This window comes from Triturus cristatus, chromosome 3_1 (assembly GCF_964204655.1).
Source record: "Triturus cristatus chromosome 3_1, aTriCri1.1, whole genome shotgun sequence".
NCBI classification, from domain to species: domain Eukaryota; kingdom Metazoa; phylum Chordata; class Amphibia; order Caudata; family Salamandridae; genus Triturus; species Triturus cristatus.
Window position 1 is genome coordinate 845,878,506 of NC_140583.1, and position 12,495 is coordinate 845,891,000.

Below are 12,495 nucleotides of genomic sequence, written 5' to 3' on the forward strand. Positions count from 1 at the left end.
GGTCAGGCAGTTCAGGTTTGACTGTTCCCATGGGAACTGAGTTTAAGACTGATTTGCATATGGCTGGGTCCAAACTGGAATGGTGTGGTGAGCAGAAAATCTATTGATTTAGACCCAAATCTCTGACTGGGGGTGAGGGTTTGACAGTGTTCAGCATTCCGTCCATCATTTGTTATTTTTTCTTTTATTGCCCTAAGTGGACGTGTATGCTCAGACGTGGGTCTCGTGTTCGCCATGCCCCAGGATTCAGGCTATCATGGCTGATGAAGGGAAGGGTCCTCGGATGCTTGTGTCCTTGCCAAGGGAGGACTCGGCCTGGCAGTTTGGGCTGAACTGTTTCTATGGGGAGCAGGGTCGAGACTGATTTTCATATGACTAGGTCCAAACCGGAAGGCGTGGTAAACACAAAAACAATGGATTTAGGCCCAGAACTCTGACTGGAGATAAGTGTTTGACATTGTTTAGCATATCATCCATCATTTGTTCTTTTTGCAAATATCTAGGTCTGTCAGATATTTTTTCGTGAGTCACAGGCCAAAATTTTTAGGTGGGCCCGAACTTAGCATGAGCACTGGTTTCTGAATTTAAAAAAATGGTAATGCATAGCATGACCAGAATTTGGCATCATCTAGTGGTATAGCCGTATTAGCTAACTTGTCATTAATAAACAGAGCAGGCTTGCTCCAAAGTCGCCACATAAGGTTTGCAACACGGGCCTGTGAAATAATGCCCCCCTTTCTGATGTCCATGAATATCCAAAAGGACTCCTTAGAAACCGGTAGAGATTGTTGAGTATGATGCTACATGGGCTTCTCACTAGCCATTGAATTTGCTTGATCGCTCTTCCCAGCATAGATAGTTGTTCAACTCATAATGGTCAATGTTGACTGAAAGACAATTTCAAATTCCATTGACAGTAGCGAATCCCTCAAAAACCTTCAGAGCTTTCCACAAATCGACTAGAGTTGCAGTCGTAATGTGGTGTGCTGATTCAACTCCACCACCAATGAAAAACCCAAGGCCATAGCACTAATTAGTGCAGCAGGTGCAGTAGGCACCAGAGCACAGGGATGCGAACGACCCACTGTACCCTACCTCATGAGTGTCTTTTACTACCCAACATAAGGGGACGTTGGCCCATTCTGCTTGCTTATATTAGGGCCCATGAGGCCTTCGTGCATCACTGAAAAAGCATTCCTATATTGGCTCCGCCTACTATACCCCCCAAATGGTGGCTTTCACGCGACGTAACATGGTGCCAAAGAGCGCTCATCTTCGTTACTGAGGAACATAATCACCGTCTCAATCCATAATAAGGATAATTACTCCCTGAAATGTACAGATTTGCAATGACCATTTGGGGATAGCAATGGATATTTTGTTGTCATTCTTCAATTCTGCAAACAAACAAAATATATATATATATACATTAAGGAACATTTTTCACAACCAGTACCTAAACTGCCAAGGGCACAAAGAATCGAGAGGCAGACATAGCTCCCCATCTGCATAGAGAGTTGCTAGCCTGCCAGACCCTGTTAAAAACTGTGGGAGGCCGTGTATGTTGCGTACACCCTCTGTGGGGACCTTCACATTTAAAGCAAGATGAAAAGAATGTTAGCTTAAAAAAAACCTCGTGAACAGCCTTCAAAGGCGCAGACAGGCTCTGACTGGATTAACATTTATTGACTGTTTAAGTCGGCTTTTTGCTTCAGGCCATGGATACATGTACTTAATTGCAAAGGCTGTTCTGCCATCTGATCACCAGAGTGGCAACCAAAGTTTCACTAATCGGTGCTTAATTAGAGATTAGAAAGTCTCTATTACTAAACAAATTAGGCATGCGCTGCAGCTAACCTGCCAGTTCACTGAAATTACAGCCAGTTTAAGCTCTCAGAGCACTGAAAAAAACGTATTAAGCCTTAGCGCTGAGATAGCACTTTATATTGATTTTACAATACACAGGTATTATGATTTATGGAGTGCTGGTGTCACTCTAACAAGCTGAAGGACACACAATATCATCTCCACCATCATTAAAATTCAGAAGCTTCTAGAACTAACTCATCAACCCTCCTGCATTGTCACAGAGCGTGCAGCTACTCTCTACTTTTATAATGTCCTACGCTTTTATGTTAGTTCTCTCCTTGGATATTATGTACAGAATTATAGACTAAAATTAATTTATGTGCTTTATGTTTGTTTCAGCTAACATAATTGGTTCATAAATTGTTATTGCATTTTCAAAGAAAACTATTATTTAGCACTGACCTCAGCCATCAGAATTACAGCATACATAAATATATATTTATAAGTGTATGAGTTATCTTTACAGACGCAGTGAGGCCGTGCTGAAGATGCTGGGTTTGCTGCGAATAGTTTGTGCGATACATTAGAGCCCCCTATGGGTCATTCGTAGACACTGAAAGTCAAAAGCCTCTTCGCTTTCTTTTGGGATTGATTATGAATAGACTCATCTTTCCTTGCCCCTGCTGCGTCGTTCCTCGCGTGCAATTGTCCCTAAAGCAACAGTCAGCAGACTTTCGTTTGTTGAATTCAATATGCTGAAAAAATAAATATGAGTGCAATTTTGGAAAATGCAACGCATGCATAGACCAGGACAACGGATACAGTGTGATCCTCTGTTGTAAGTTTCCGGAACTAGACTACGACGGCTCGCTCGGGTGTACGCTTTAAAATGTGCAAAATGTGTGAAAAAAGGCAGCTAGCATTTTGCCATTAGATTTTTGCCATGTAATGTTCCATAAAGTCATTAAAGTAAGAACAATAGTAACAGGCTATCGAGTGAGGCGACCGCGTTACAAGCTTGCAAAACAGAAGCTTCCCACAAATTAAACAAGCATAACATATAACACACACATCTGACATTTTTTCTAGGTATTTGATGTAACTATAGTTGTTAAGACGCAGCCGACCACGTCACAAAGAACAATTTGTTGCAACATAGACGCTTCAAGCACGAAGAATTAATTATGCAGAATTGTGTATTTGTAGGCGTTCATGTGTGATTTGCATGACCCACTGGGCAAGAAGATGGGGATGGATTGGGAACATGCTATTAGGACGGTGCACAGTGACATGGCACACATTTACAATTTAAGCACCAGGACAGAGCGATTTGTCCAAATTGGCGCGATTGTGGTCAAGTGCCAAAGTCACGAAATAAAACAATCCTACGGGAAGACCGAAAACAACTATGCCACTAGCCCATCTCGCCTGTAGACCATATCCTATCCACTCTCCCCAAGACCCTCGCCAGCCACCACCCCTCAGTCCCTCGAAACTCCTCACTGTCGCCCTTCCTCTCTCAACTATCCCAAGTTGTTGCCTATAAACAGTTTGTTGTGGTACGTAATACATAGATTGATATATATATTCACTTAAAAAACCATAGGTTTCACATTAGTTATAGTTAGCTGTACATTTCACTCGTAAAAAACCAATGAAATTCCACGTTATAGTTAGATCAGGTAACTATAACTTGCGCGACCGCAATCCACTGCTGATGACGTCACATATTACATCACTCATGACATGGTCAGTGACATCACTCATCACATCAATAATGACATCTCAAATGACACATTGTGGATTGCGGTTCTCAGCCCCCGCTTGACGAATCACCCCGAGACTTTCAGGGTAGGAGTGGAGCGTAGCGCCCCATTAGTTTTGAAAATTTCGCAAGGATTCGTCGACCGGCGCCAAAGTTATTCCAAATAGAATGTTGCGGATTTCCTATGGAAACAGGGTCCTAACTATAACTATCTACTGGCGACCGCCAGTAGATAATATATGTATATATACCGTGCATGTAGTTTGTCACGTGCATTGTCACTGAGTGCCTTGCAGTGAAGTCTGTCTCTTATTGTAGTGGGAAAGAGCCAGGACCTGTCTGTTCAGGGCTAGAGGTACAGTTCTGTATTTACCATGACCGTGGCGCATGCGTTTAGTCGACATGCCAAAGAAAAAGACAACATTTCTTGACACAACCCGTGCACATCATTCCATGACAGGCCTTACCACTAATTCAAATGTTGAAAGGAACGGACTCTGAGCAGGCACATGAATTCCAAACAGCAAACTAACGGCCAAACGGATGCGCACGTCTTTACGTCACTTTGCGTGCTGTGATTCAAGAGCACTGTATTTAGACAGGGGGACGCATCTCTAAGAAGCAAACGTACTTATGAATGCGCCTGAGGTGCGTTTACTGCAGGGCTTTAAGTGGGCCGGGTCTCACCGGGACTGAGCAACGGCAGTTTTTTTTTTAAAGGGGGCCTCGAAACAGGTCTCTAACGGGCTCTGTTTTGTGCCCTGGCACAGGCGGTCCGTTTTTTTTTCGAGCGTTATAGAGGAAGGGAAATCCTTTAAATAGAGTTATTTTCTCTCTGGATTTCCCTTCTCTTTTTGAAACTCAGGAGCAGCAACATTGTGGTGGAGTCACCAGGGCTGTGAGCGGATGCCTTTTCAATATTATATACAAGCCATAGTTACTGCTTATTTATCTTATGCAACTAACAACCATTGACAAAGCCAATACTTCTGACTTGTTGTAGGTATGATGTTACTTGTTGTATCTTATATCTAGATGCAATGACAGAAACAGCAAAATACCAGTTGGTGGCACAATATGCTAAGCACAGTTTTTTGCTTGGGTGTTTTTAAGCCACGCCCTTAATTACATTAGCCATGCCCCTTTGAGAGACCCCCTAGTTTTTTCATCCCACTTAAAGCCCTGGTTTACTGTACCCTCTACTTTATGTAACCACAACATAAATTGTTTTATACATATACAGTGGAGCAGTTTCTTCTTAAGGCGCCAGTCTTTAAAGCACATGCTTTTTTATTTATGTATGTTTAACAACAGCTAGTTGTTACCACATAACACGAAAATAATCATTTTCGTTGATGTCATTGTCTTCATGAGATTTCTTGATGAACGCAATGGATGACATGAAGCCCGCATACAACGAACCTAATGGCGACACGCATATTATCTAGTTCTTTTTATATCTCTCCAATTATTTTGTTGACTTTCTGATTGCATTGCTTCTGCAAGTTCATCTTCAGTTTAATTGCCTGAGGAAATGTGCTGACTTCTGAGTGAAGCACAGTTAGAGGTACTGGTGCAATTCGGCCATTCTCACTGAGGCGTTGCACTTTGCTTCTTGCAGTAAGCAATACAAATTCAGTTAATTTAAAAAAATGGACACTAAACACCAGTTGCCTGGATTATGTGGAATACATTGGTATTGGGTATAGAAAATACAGGACCGCTACAACTCATTTCGTTTCCTTAAGAAAGCTCAGTTGTTATTGCAGGAAATGTTAGAAAAAGTGATTACTTTACGTTAAATGTATGCAAAGCATACATTAAAATAACCCATTCTGCATTCTCATAGGTTGCATGAGAACTGTTGCCGATTAATACATTACGTCCAAATTACGAGCAATTATGATAGCGCAATTGATATCTGCACTCGTTCAAATGTTGTGTGGAACACAGTAGGAACCATAAACCACATTTCCGGGTGCAAACTCAAAGACAACACCCACAAGAGAATGGGCCTTCACATGTGCACTTCTGTAAAATAGTTCTGGTTTATGTCTGTAGCCTGCCCCAACGGAAGCCCCTCCCTTTTTCCCTCCCATGGTGCGCCGCTTACAGCAGACTTTGGTGGGAGAGTGAAAGCACACAACAGACAGGGATACATCATGACTCCTGCCTCAAATACACCAGGGCCGAGCAAAATGTGCCCTTTTCCTGTGCGGGTCAGGGACTTTGGAAGCTTGTAAGTGGCGCCTTACATAAAGCACATCTCCTCTTTAGGGTGCGAACCTATGTGCTGAAGCAAGTGGCCAATTCTGTTGATTTGTCCCTTGAGACTTCTCAAGTATATGTCGAAACTGTACCTTTGCTGGTAAAGCATCCAGGACTCTGACCAAGGGAACACCATTCTGAAACTTGTGAAGCTGTCATGTGAGGACAAGCCTATGCTTACAATAGTATCAATAAGATACAAGGAGGTGTAGCCCTAAGGTGCTCTGAAAAGGGGCACTATCAATAAATTATGAGGAAAGATTACCTTGGGGTTGTTAATCCCTCACAGCAGGGTCTCAGCTTCCTTTATGTTAAAACACAAAGGGCCATATGTAGGTAACATAACATTTACCGATTCATAAATACAGAATTTTACCGATTCGGTATTTATGAATCGGTAAATAGTATGTAGGTAATTATTCGGTAATCATTACCGATTCGGTAAATATCGGTATTTATGAATCGGTATTTACCGAATCGGTAATAATGCATCCCTTCCCATTCATTCCTATGGGCCTGGAGGCCCATAGGAATGAATGGGAAGCCAGTTACTATTACCGATTCGGTAAATACCGAATCGGTAATAGGGGAGGCATTATCATGGGTGGCAGGGTGTCACATTGACACCCGGTTGCACCCCTGATTCGTGCATGTGTGCACATGTGGCGCACATACATGCCCTAAGGGCATGTATGTCTGCCACATGGCACTTCACAAATTGCACAAAAATGCTTTTTTAAAGGTATTCGTCATTTACCATCAACTTGTAGTTGGTGGTGAATAACGAATCCAGACACCAATAATGCACTCACTTGAGTGCCCCCTACATAGCATTTCTGGATTCGGTATTTACCGAATCGGTATTTTACCGATTTCTTAAAATTCCGATTCGGTAAATACCGAATCCAGAAATCAGCCACCTACATCTCAAGTGCCTCAATACCGGTCGGTAACGGGATATTTACAGAATTTCGGCCGTTACCGACCGGTATCTGGCTTCCTACATATGGCCCAAAGTCCCTCATTCTAACTTTAGTCAATTACCAAAACTTCGGGTATCATTAATTTTGGATTGCTGGTTCTTCATGAAATTCCAAGTTGTCCCCTATGGAATGGGAATTACTGAGGGTAATTTCCCATTTTAGTACTGTTTTCTGGGGAGAGACTTCACCAGATACACTGGTGAACAGGTTGAGAATATAGCCTCATATGCACTGCATTCCTACTTACCCTGACCCTGAGAAAGGAACCCTCTCAATAAACAAGTCCAGGAAGGAGGTAATAGTTGGGCACACTCCACAGCTGGACCTTTGCCCCTCCTGCCAAGATAGATTTGCTGTTATTTGCGAAGAATAGCAAGCAAGAAATAGTATACATCTGGCTCAATGGCATGAAATTGACAGCTTTGGACCCTAATCTTCACCGAATTCCAAGTCACTACGATTCAGCCTTGCCCCATTCTGAAGGAGCACAATACCAAAAAAGTAACAAAGGAATGGTGTTAGCTATCACTTCTAAAGAAAGTGAAACCTCTTCTGGATACCCAATTCAGAATGGTTGTTCAAGTCTTCATTCTCTCACATCTGATTGGTGGTAACGTCCTGCTTCACGGACTCCCAGAAATCACATTGCTCTCTGATGCCCACTGTAGCACAGCTCATCCATGGCCTAAAGAAAAGTTATCACATTGCCAAAATCCTGATAAATCTCCATTTGCTCCCCATGCCGATCCACATCATCTTCAAAACCACCTGCATATTTACAAAGCCTTTGTGCTCAGCATACTTGCTTATCTTGCAATCAAGCTCACAATCTCTGGTGGTTTTCAGCACACCCACAGCCAGGACACCATCAGACTGGATACTAAAAAGTGTTAATTTTTTCTCTTTTTTAAAGACAGCAGTCTGTTTCCATCTATGCATCCAAGGGGCATATTTACAAGGAAGCGATAATAAATTATCACCGCTTTAGCGGCCGTTTTCGGCCGAAAAGCGGTGATAATTTTATCGCCTAATTAGCAAGGTCACGCTAACGCGTGAAACCTTGCTTTAGCGTGGGGATTCCTAATGCCCAGCTTTGCATCTCTAATGAGATGCAAAGTGGGCGTTCCTAACCTGACATGAGAAATGTCGCTAAGCAACATTTCTCCTATCATCAAGCCCCACGCTATGAAGCATAGCGTTAAGAAAAGTTGCGATAACCCCTGTTATCGCTACTTTCCTTACGCCTGCTTGAGGACTGACTTAGCCATGAAATCCTATAGAAGGTGGATATCATGGCTAAGTTTGTGAGTCCCTATCAACAAGCTAACGTGAGATTATCGCTGGGTTTCCAGCGATAATCTCACGTTAGGCAGTTAGCGCTAGGATTTTTATCGCTTTTGAGATAAGCGTTGCTAATAGCACGCTATCTCAGCAATAAAAATCCACGCTAGCTGGCGATAATTATCCGAGCGCTAAGTGCTCTTAGCGATAATTATCGCTAGTTGTTGTTGATATGCCCCCAAGATCTGTAACATCATCCCAGTATCCATCAGGATGTCCACAACACTGCTCCCATTTAAGAAAGAGATGACACACTTCTTTCAAGATCACTACATCGCAAAGCAGTAAAAGCAAACTTCTGCTTTCAGAATCAAGCTACCCTTCAGATCATCCAATGACTGAATGATTGCCTTTGACCCTGAAAAACCCTCCTCTGCCTTTTAGCTAGGTGCGCACTATACAAATACCATATATATATATATATATATTATCTACTGGCGGTCGCCAGTAGATAGTTATAGGAAGGACCGTGTTTCCATAGGAAATCTGAAAATTCTATTTTGAATAACTTTGGCGCCGGTTGACGAATTCTCGCGAAAGTTTTAAAACTAATGGGGCGCTCCGCTCAGCTCCTACCCTGAAAGTCTCAGGGTGATTCGTCAAGCGAGGGCTGAGAAAAAAGGGGGGTCCCAAAACGCGTTTTCCCCATGCATTTTCCCATAGGACCTTTAGTCGAAGGTACAGCCCGAACGGCTGAACAGAATTACTTGAAATTTGGCAAAGAGGTAGTCCTCAGGTCAGGAATGTGCCTTTTGCATATATGGTGTCAATCTGTTCAGTAGTTCCTGAGAAAATTGCATTTAAAAGCACATAAATATCTATAAGCGCGCACGGTGCGCTCACCGTGCGCGCACGGTGCGCTCACCCTAACGTGCGCGAGCGCAATTCTGATTGGTGGTTACATGTCAGTCAACATTCGAATCAGTCGAAATCAGGAGGTGTCGGCTGCCATTTTGTGTGTTTGGTGTGTGACAGTGAAAAAGAAAGGTGAAAGTGAAAAGGGGGCAGGGTAGAGAGTTCCTGACCCCCTAGCCTTTGTCAGGGGGTCCCTGAAGGACCCCGAAGGGTGAAAAAAACATTTTATTTTTTTTTCAAAAATTCGCGGGGTGCGCGCACGGTGAAAAATCTTTAAAAAAACAAAAAAAACATTTTAAACGAGCCATTCCATATTAACAGGATACAGTCAATCTATAACTATATACATAGGTAGTTTATTGTAAAATAAATACATACAAAATATAATAATACATACATAACTTAGCATTTAAAAAACCTTACAAATTCACTTAAAAAACCATAGGTTTCACACACGTTATAGTTAGGAATTAGCATTTAAAAAACCTTGCAAATTCACTTAAAAAACCATAGGTTTCACACATGTTATAGTTAGCTGGACATTTCACTCATAAAAAAACAATGAAATTCCCCCGTTATAGTTAGTTCAGATAACTATAACTCACGCGACAGCCACTCTATCACAAGGATGATGTCATCAGTGATGTCATGAGTGATGCCACTGACCCTGTCATGAGTGATGTAATATGTGACGTCATGAGCAGTGGATTGCGGGCGCGCGAGTTATAGTTATCTGAACTAACTATAACGGGGGAATTTCATTGGTATTTTACGAGTGAAATGTCCAGCTAACTATAACATGTGTGAAACCTATGGTTTTTTAAGTGAATATATATATATTTTGGCACTGCAGCGAAGGAATCAATAATCGCAAGCCACCCCAGTCCTGCAGCCCACTGGGGCAATACGAGTAGTCTTATTGTGTGCAGTTACTACTGGAACCTACGATGGTAAAAATTGCTTCTTTTATTGAAACTACAAGTACCAGAGTGCCGAGTGATTTACTCACCTGAGAGCCCATCTTGGGCAAAATTGTGGGCGGAGCGCATGCAGTTAATGGCGCTTGTGAAGCAAAGAGCCAGTATGCCGTTCAGACCTTTTCCACTGAAGAAGGAGCGTGTGAGGCTCTGAAACGCGTTTGGATGGAAGATGTTTTAGTTTCGACTGGGGAGACCTGTGCACCATGAATACATATGTTCTTACCTGCTTGCAGTTGGCGTTTTCCTTGTCTCAGGGCATTTTGGTTGGATTTAAAGGCGGTAGCCTGGCCGCAGAGGAGATGCCACTATGGGACTTTCCTTCAATGGGCCATTGACTTGGCATTCGTTGGAACTACTGTTTGGCCCTGCAGCGAAGGAATCAATAATCACAAGCCACACCAGTCCTGCAGCCCACTGGGGCAATACGAGTGGTCTTATTGTGTGTAGTTACTACTGGAACCTACGATGGTAAAAGTTGCTTCTTTTATTGAATCTACAAGTACCAGCGTGCCGAGCGATTTACTCACCTGAGAGCCCATCTTGGGCGAAATTGTGGGCGGAGCGCATGCAGTTAATGGCGCTTGTGAAGCAAAGAGCCAGTATGCTGTTCAGACCTTTTCCACTGAAAAAGGAGCGTCTGAGGTTCTGAAATGCGTTTGGGTGGAAGATATTTTAGTTTGGACTGGGGAGACCTGTGCACCGTAAATACATAGGTTCTTACCTGCTTGCAGTTGGCGTTTTCCTTGTCTCAGGGCATTTTGGTTGGATATATATATATATATATGGGACTACGTATTCTGCAGAAGATATGCACATTGTGCAAGAGCAGAATTTCATCGCTCACAGTCAGGTGAGCCAAAGGCCTAAGTGGGCTGACCTTGTGCCTCATGCTGTAAGTAGTGGGGGGGAAGAAGCAAACTGTGAATTACACTGTAGGAGACCAATGAATGAACACGGCTATTTGAAAGCCCCTGCAAGGATGTATTTTAAATGTTTGTTTAAAAACAAAATGTTTTGGGTAATGCCAGACCTAAAAAAACATTGGCTAAAAGTAAAAATATTTTTGTTTTCAAAAAGCACACAATGCAATGCTAGCTCCAAGCACAGAAGCAAACTACATTGTGTGTTGATGTGTACCTTGTGGATGAGCAGAACGTGAAATTAGCTAATGGCTGAAGTGAACTGATTGCTTGCCCAATGCTGTGTTCTCTAGTAGGTATGATATAACAACGGACCAGTGGATGAAGAGGGCGGATTGAAATATATATATGGGTGAATACAAGAGACATTATTGTGGTGAACAAAACTGACTCATTTGAGATTATTAAGTGTGGCACTACCAGAACCACAAGGCCTTGCAAATGGCCCGCCCACTGGGGCAGGTGTTTGGGAGTTATCAGGTGCACGCAATGGCGCTTTGTTTTAGCAGAAACTTGCCAATGATTAAGGGATAGGATTCCCGAAACGCGTTTGGATGCATAAAGTGATGGCTTGTTCTCTGTGGTTGCCTGCATGCAGTTGTCATCGAAATAAACGGATGAATCAATACCCACCAGCGGACTCTTCCATTTGGGCGACTCTTTGTGTTTGGATATATACATATATATATATATATATATATACGCACACACATATATTTATTTTTTTCACTGAAAAAACTATAGGTTAAAGTAAAGTTATAGTTAGGTGAAATCCTGAGTAACACCTAGGTCTGGGCAGAGTTTGCGGATTTCCATTACACGCGGAACTCCGCAAAGTGACAAAAAACCTCCGCCAAGCTACGTGAGCTGCGGAGTGCATTACCTTGTGCCGTTTGCACTGCTCTTTAGCACCGGGTGTTTGTTCTGCACTGTAAAATCAGTGCGAACGGCATCACGCGCAGCGCAATAGGGCCGGCTTCTTTCTGCCACTTGAGTAGAAGTTCTACTCAAGTGGCAGCTTCCTCAACACGAACGGAATGTTTCCCAACGCGGGCGGAAGCAATCATCCGTGATCGCCAGTGTTGAGAAATCTCGCTGGGAAGCATTATAACGTTGTATTTTTCTTTCTCGTGCTATCCAACTTACTGTTGGCAAGCGCGAGCAAGGAAAAAACTCCGGTACACTGCATGGAGTGGAGTTTTTCAGGAGCTCTTCGGAGTGCGAAAAACTATGCAAACTCTGTGAACAGAGCAGAGTTCACCTCCCATGCCTAGTAACAACATATAATGTTTTAAACTCTAAAAACCACACATATTCACCAGTTATAGTTATCTAAAGTAACTATAACTCATGCTCTAAGTCAAGTATAATTCGCCCCCCTGCCATGCACAGTTTTCTCATCAATAATTTCATTGCAAATGTTGTAGTGATAATATAAATGATGTCATAGAAGATGTCAAGAGTGATGTAATATGTGCAGTAATTAGCAGTGCATGGTAAGGATGAGAGTTTTAGTGACCTAAGGGCACGAGTTATAGTTAATTGAGATAACCATAACTGGTGAATTTCTATGG